The sequence below is a fragment of the Arvicola amphibius genome, chromosome 17, assembly GCF_903992535.2.
Source record: "Arvicola amphibius chromosome 17, mArvAmp1.2, whole genome shotgun sequence".
Lineage (NCBI taxonomy): Eukaryota > Metazoa > Chordata > Mammalia > Rodentia > Cricetidae > Arvicola > Arvicola amphibius.
In genome coordinates, this window is record NC_052063.2 from 42,598,965 (window position 1) to 42,606,999 (window position 8,035).

Sequence of the window (8,035 nt, forward strand, 5' to 3'; positions counted from 1 at the left end):
TATTGTTCATGTTTGTGTTCGGTGTTCCATTTAAGGTATGGATTATTGTTTGTGTTCAGTTCAGATACTGCTTTAGGGGTTTTCTTTCAGTGATCAGGTCAAGGTTCTGGAAGAGGGTTTGTTACTGTTTTTTTAGGGTTCGAGTTTGGGTTAAGTTTTCTGTTAGGGTAGGGATTGGTTTTGGGGTAAGGTTTAGGGTTCCGCTTAGGGATCATGTTTTGGTTAGTATTCAGGTTTTTGTCTGTGTTTCTGATTTGAAGTACATTTTAGGGTTCAGGTTATGGTTTATATTCACATGAGGATTTAGGGATCGTTCATGTTCAAGGATATGACAGCTTCTATATCCTTGGAGTTTTTATGTCTTTAAATTTTTCACCTGTTTTAATTTTGGTATATGTTACCTAACCAGAAAATTGTCATTTTGTGTTTCTTAATTTGGTGGAGTAAGTTTTGGATTAAGATATGTGTTATGGTTAGAGTTCTCGTTTTTGTTAGTGTTTTTGTTTTGCTTATGGTATGTGTTTGTCTTGGGGTTTGAATTAGAGTTTGGTTAGAGTTAGGGGGTTCACGTTTGGTTTAGTGTTCATGTTTGTGTTTGGGTTCCACTTAAGGTATGGTTTATAGTTTGTGTTTGGGTTCAGATACTGGTTTAAGGGTTTGCTTTTGGGGATCATGTCAAGGTTCTGGAAGTGGGTTTGTTAGTGTTTCTTCAGGGATCTGAGTTTGGGTTAAGTTTTCTGTTAGGGTAGGGTTTGGTTTTGGGGTAAGGTTTAGGGTTCCGGTTAGGCATCATGTTTTGGTTAGTATTCAGGTTTTTGTCTTGTGTTTCTGATTTGAAGTACATTTTAGGGTTTAGGTTATGGTTTATATTCACATGAGGATTTAGGGATCATTCTGGTTCGAGTTTATGGTATGGCTTAGTGTTCAGGTTAGTAAAAGCATTAACACAAATCTGAAACCCCCCTTTACTGATGTACATGGTCATTAGAAACTCTTTGCTCCTTGCAATAAACAATACCTCAATTAATAACAGTAATGAAAATGAAAACAAGTACATAAAAACAAGGCAAAAAGTATACAGAAGCAAAGCAGTTCTTTATAACTGGTAGGCCATGAAGAAATGAGCTCAAAGTCCAATCTTTTATCCAGGGTCCAGATTCTGACAGAACATTTGAGATAAGTTTGTTTTCATCTATGCTTGATTTGCCAAGCAACTGTTTCCCAAGTTCATCTCACCTGTCCCACGAGGAGCCTGCACTCTGAGCCAGTTCTGTGTCTCCAGTTTCCTATGTTATTTTTATTTCAAGTCAAAAGGAGCTTTAACCATAAAGTATGTACATATTTTGTGTGTTGTTGAATATAAAACTCAATCCAAAATAAAAGTATAAGGAGTTGTCAAATATAAAACTCATAATCCAAAATAAAAGTATAAGGCTGTAAGAACTCCCTAGCACCTAATCCTGTAAATTTGTCGCCAAAAAATTTGTCAATGTTAAAGGCATCCGAATCATGAAATGATTTAGCAAAAGTCCTATATCATTATGTAAGTGATCATTGAAAGATTGAACATAGGCATTGCCCAAAAGATTTCATGTAAGGAATTGTTATAAGCCTAATCATTAATTCAAAAAAGTGGTTGAATTCCAATCTCCACACAGTTATTTGTATCTTGCAAAGACACAAATTTGTTTCCCAACCATGCCACAGATTGCTTAAGTACATCAATCTGTCTGAAGTCCAGCATATATTTGAACTTGCCGAATCAAGATTCATGAGAATCTTTATGATATTTCCCTATAGTGTTTTGTTTGCAAGGATGTATGTAAAGCAATACCAGCCACATATGCAGTAGTAACAACAGCAATATGGTTAAAAATTGCAGCTATTACTAAACCTAACATGAATTTGGTTCTTTTCAATATCTTATTGAAATATTCTATAACAATATGATCTAGAGAATTTTGAGACCAAGAACTACCTAAGCTTACACGTAGACAAATATGTGTTTACTGTTTAGTATCATAAGTGATTTATTATGAGTGTTAAACTTAAGATGAATTAATACATGAATACATTTGCTAATCATAAGTAATTCCAGTAGTAAAATTGATCCTTCCTATTAAAAATAGATGTGGTAGTAGCACACAAGCAGTATCATTACTCTTGTATATAAGGTAAATATATAAGCAGAAGTGCATTCTTCTGTTCCAACAAGTGATGCATTAAAAAGCTGAACAGGTTTTAAGACAGTTACGATTTTCCAAATATGCATCTGCAGTGCAGTAAGGACTGTGAATAAGACAATGTGATCATCACTGACTCTCCCTTCTCCCAATGCCAGAGAACTTTCCATTTATCATTTATTCTCATCTAAATTCATCCTGGTACAATTAATCGAGTCACAGGTGGTAAGATTCCATTCAGAACAAGTTTTAAAAAACTGTCCGTATGGTCCACAATTGATCCATTGATTTTTGAATTATTTTCCATATTTTCCCAAACATGTTTTCCAAATAATTTGCTGATATTTTAAATTATAATATGTAAAATCTGGACATACAGAATATGCCAATTCATTATTTTTTGTGATATTATCCCAGGTATGATTAATGGACTATGATCATAGTCTTTGAAGATAAGTACAATATCTGCCTATTTTAAATACCAGGTTGTAAGCAATGCTGAAATCCCATTGAAAAACAAGGACCATTTCCAAATCTTATTGGTTTCTTTTTATCCACACAAGTAAAATTATATTGAGACCCATCAATTATTCAGACAAGTCAAATTATTCCAAGAAGTAGAGAGGATACCGGGATGGTATACACTAACACATCAGTATCTCCCCAAAAGACAGGCTCAAATGTTGGTGGGTTTGGGACATAAGCCCAATAATTTACAGCTGATCACTGTTCAGAAGAGACAGATACCAGATCATATATGGCCAGAAAAAGATGTTCAGCCATAACCGGTCTTCTAGACTGCTGGAAAATAATCCAACCCTGGGATGCCAGAGATATTAACGTGACCCCATGTTGGTAAGGGTAAGACCTATGTCATCGAGGTCGCTTCCATAAAGATAATTGTGCCATTGCCAATACTAGAATGTCATCTTTGTGTCTCTACATTACCCCAAGATAGTTTATGTAATTTGTGGCTTTTTTCAAAAGTGATATTTCTGATTTCTTTCTCATCTCCTTCATCATTTGTACATAGGGGGCTACTGATGTTTTTTTGAGTTGACCTTGTATCCTGCCACTTCACTGAAGGTATTTATCCTATGTAGGAGTTTCCCTGTAGAGTTTTTGAGGCTACTTACACATAATCTAATATTGTTCGCAACTAATAAGTTTGACTTCTTCCTTTATAATTTGAATCACCTTGATTGCCTTTTGTTGTCTTACTGCTTTATCAGAACTTGAAGAACTATATTCTATATGCAGTGTACATCCTCATCTTGCTTATTTTAGTGGAATTACCTTTCTTCTCCACTTAGTTTGTTTCTGGCCGTCAGGTTGCTGTATATTGCGTTTATTATGTTTAAATATTCTCCTCGTATCCCTGATCTCTCCCTGACCTGTATCATAAATGTGTATCAGATTTTGTCAATTCCTTTTTTATTATGTAATATGTTGGTCATGTTTTTCTTTCAGTTTATTTATATGATGGATCACATGAATAGATTTTTGAATCTTTTATGTTTCTTGCATCTCTGGGATGAAGGTGATTTGATTATGAAGGATTTTTTTGATGTTGTCTTGGATTTGGTTTGCCAGCATTTTCTGGAGTATTGTTGCATCCATGTTCATAAGTACGATTAGTTTGTAATTCTTTCTTGTTTGAGTCTTTGTGGTTTTGGTATCAGAGTAACTATAAAACTATTTGGTCCTGTGATATTTCTGTTTGTGAGGGTTTCTATGACAGCTTCTATATCCTTGGAGTTTATATGTCTTTAAATTTTTCACCTGTTGATTTAATTTTGGTATATGGTACCTAACCAGAAAATTGTCCTTTTGTGTTTCTTAATTTGGTGGAGTACAGGTTTGGATTAAGATGTGTTATGGTTATAGTTCTTGTTTTTGTTAGTGTTTTGGTTTTGCTTATGGTATGTGTTTGTCTTCGGGTTTGATTTAGAGTTTGAGAGTCAGGGGGTTCACGTTTGGTTTAGTGTTCATGTTTGTGTTTGGGTTCCATTTAAGGTATGGTTTATGGTTTGTGTTTGGGTTCAGATACTGGTTTAAGGGTTTGCTTTTGGGGATCAGGTCAAGGTTCTGGAAGTAGGTTTGTTAGTGTTTCTTCAGGGATCTGAGTTTGGGTTAAGTTTTCTGTTAGGGTAGGGTTTGGTTTTGGGGTAAGGTTTAGGGTTCCGGTTAGGGATCATGTTTTGGTTAGTATTCAGGTTTTTGTCTGTGTTTCTGATTTGAAGTACATTTTAGGGTTCAGGTTATGGTTTATATTCACATGAGGATTTAGGGATCATTCTGGTTCGAGTTTATGGTATGGCTTAGTGTTCAGGTTAGTAAAAAGCATTAACACAAATCTGAAACCCCCCTTTACTCATGTAAATGGTCATTAGAAACTCTTCGCTCCTTGAAATAAACAATACCTCAATTAATAACAGTAATGAAAATGAAAACAAGTACATAAAAACAAGGCAAAAAGTATACAGAAGCAAAGCAGTTCTTTATAACTGGTAGGCCATGAAGAAATGAGCTCAAAGTCCAATCTTTTATCCAGGGTCCACATTCTGACAGAACATTTGAGATAAGTTTGTTTTCATCTATGCTTGATTTGCCAAGCAACTGTGTCCCAAGTTCATCTCACCTGTCCCATGAGGAGCCTGCACTCTGAGCCAGTTCTGTGTCTCCAGTTTCCTATGTTATTTTTATTTCAAGTCAAAAGGAGCTTTAACCATAAAGTATGTACATATTTTGTGTGTTGTTGAATATAAAACTCAATCCAAAATAAAAGTATAAGGAGTTGTCGAATATAAAACTCATAATCCAAAATAAAAGTATAAGGTTGTAAGAACCGCCTAGCACCTAATGCTGTAAATTTGTCGCCAAACAATTTGGCCAATGTTAGAGGCATCTGAATCAGGAAATGATTTAGCAAAAGTCCTATATCATTATGTAAGTGATCATTGAAAGATTGAACATAGGCATTTCCCAAAAGATTTCATGTAACGAATTGTTATAAGCCTAATCATTAATTCAAAAAAGTGGTCGAATTCCAATCTCCACACAGTTATTTGTATCTTGCAAAGGCACAAATTTCTTTCCCAACCATCCCACAGATTGCTTAAGTACATCAATCTGTCTGTATCTTGCAAAGGCACAAATTTCTTTCCCAACCATCCCACAGATTGCTTAAGTACATCAATCTGTCTGAAGTCCAGCATATATTTGAACTTGCTGAATCAAGATTCATGAGAATCTTTATGCCATTTCCCTATAGTGTTTTTTTTTTGCAAGGATGTATGTAAAGCAATACCAGCCACATATGCAGTAGTAACAACAGCAATACAGTTAAAAATTGCAGCTATTACTAAACCTAACATGAATTTTGTTCTTTTCAATATCTTCTTGAAATATTCTATAACAATATGATCTAGAGAATTTTGAGACCAATAACTAACTACCTAAGCTTACACGTAGACAAATATGTGTTTACTGTTCAGTATCAGAAGTGATTGATTATGAGGGTTAAACTTAAGATGAAAAGTAATTCCAGTAGTAAAATTTATTCTTCCTATTAAAAATATATGTGGTAGTAGCACACAAGCAGTAACATTACTTTTGTATATACGGTAAATATATAAGCAGAAGTGCATTATGTTCCAACAAATGATGCATTAAAAAGCTGAACAGGTTTTAAGACAGTTACGATTTTCCAAATATGCATCTGCAGTGCATTAAGGACTGTGAGTAAGGCAATGCGATCATCAATGTCTCTTCCTTCTCCCAGTGCCAGAAAACTGCTTCCATTTATCACTTATTCTCATCTAAATTCATCCTGGTAACACTGAGCAAATCACAAGTGGTAAGATTCCATTTAGAATAAGTTTTAAAAAATTGACCGTATGGTCCATAATTGATCCATTGATTTTTTTTTTTTTAAATCATTTTCCAAATTTGGCCAAACATGTTTTCCAAATAATTTGCTGATATTTTAAAATAATATGTAAAATCTGGGCATACAGAATATGCCATTTTCTAATTTTCTGTGATATTATCCCAGGTATGATTAATAGACTGATCATAGTCTTTGAAGATAAGTACAATATCTGCCTATTTTAAATACCAGGTTGTAAGCAATGCTGAAATCCCATTGGAAAACAAGGACCATTTCCAAATCCTATTGGTTTCTTTTTATCCACACAAGTCAAATTATATTGAGACGCCTCAAAATTATTCAGATAAGTCAAATTATTCCAAGAAGGAGAGAAGATACTGGGATGGTATACACTAACACATCAGTATCTCCCCAAAAGACAGGCTCAAATGTTGGTGGGTTAGGGACATAAGCCCAGTAATTTACAGCTGATCATAGTTCAGAAGAGACAGATACCAGATCATATATGGCCAGAAAAAGATGTTCAGCCGTAACCGGTCTTATAGACTGCTGGAAAATAATCCAACCCTGGGATGCCAGAGATATTACGTGACCCCATGTTGGTAAGGGTAAGACCTATGTCGTCGAGGTCGCTTTCATAAAGATAATTGTGCCATTGCCAATACTAGAATGTTTTCTTTGTGTCTCTACATTACCCCAAGATAGTTTATGTAATTTGTGGCTTTTTTCAAATGTGATGTTTCTCTTATTTCTTTCTCAACTCATTTATCATTTGTACATAGGTGGCTACTGATGTTTTTTTGAGTTGACCTTGTATCCTGCCACTTCACTGAAGGTATTTATCCTATGTAGGAGTTTCCCTGTAGAGTTTTTGAGGCTACTTACACACATAATCTAATACTTATTGTTCGCAAATAATAAGTTTGACTTCTTCCTTCATAATTTGAATCCCCTTGATTGCCTTTTGTTGTCTTACTGCTTTATCAGAACTTGAAGAACTATATTCTATATGGAGTGTACATCCTCATCTTCCTTATTTTAGTGGAATTACCTTTCTTCTCCACTTAATTTGTTGCTGGCTGTCAGGTTGCTGTATATTGCTTTTATTATGTTTAGATATTCTCCTCACATCTCTGATGTCTCCCAGACCTTTATCATAAATGTGTATCAGATTTTGTAAACTGCTTTTTTAGTATGTAATATGTTGGTCATCTGTTTTTCTTTCAGTTTATTTATATGATGGATGACATGAATAGATTTTTGAATGTTTTATCTTTCACCTCTGGGATGAAGGTGACTTTATTATGAATGATTTTTTTGATGTGGTCTTGGATTTTGTTTGTCAGCAGTTTCTGGAGTATTGCTGCATCCATGTTCATAAGTACGATTAGTTTGTAATTCTTTCTTGTTTGAGTCTTTGTGGTTTTGGTATCAGAGTAACTATAAAACTATTTGGTCCTGTGATATTTCTGTTTGTGAGGGTTTCTATGACAGCTTCTATATCCTTGGAGTTTATATGTCTTTAAATTTTTCACTTGTTGATTTAATTTTGGTATATGTTACCTAACCAGAAAATTGTCCTTTTGTGTTTCTTAATTTGGAGTATAGGTTCTGATTAAGATGTGTTATGGTTAGAGTTCTTCTTTTTGTTAGTGTTTTGGTTTTGCTTATGGTATGTGTTTGTCTTCGGGTTTGATTTAGAGTTTGGTTTAGTGTTCATGTTTGTGTTCAGTGTTCCATTTAAGGTATGGATTATGGTTTGTGTTCAGTTCAGATACTGGTTTAGGGGTTTGCTTTCAGGGATCAGGTCAAGGTTCTGGCAGTGGGTTTGTTAGTGTTTGTTCAGGGATCCGATTTTGGGTTAAGTTTTATGTTAGGGTATGGTTCGGTTTTGGGGTAAGGTTTAGGGTTCCGGTTAGGGATCATGTTTTGGTTAGTATTCAGGTTTTTGTCTGTGTTT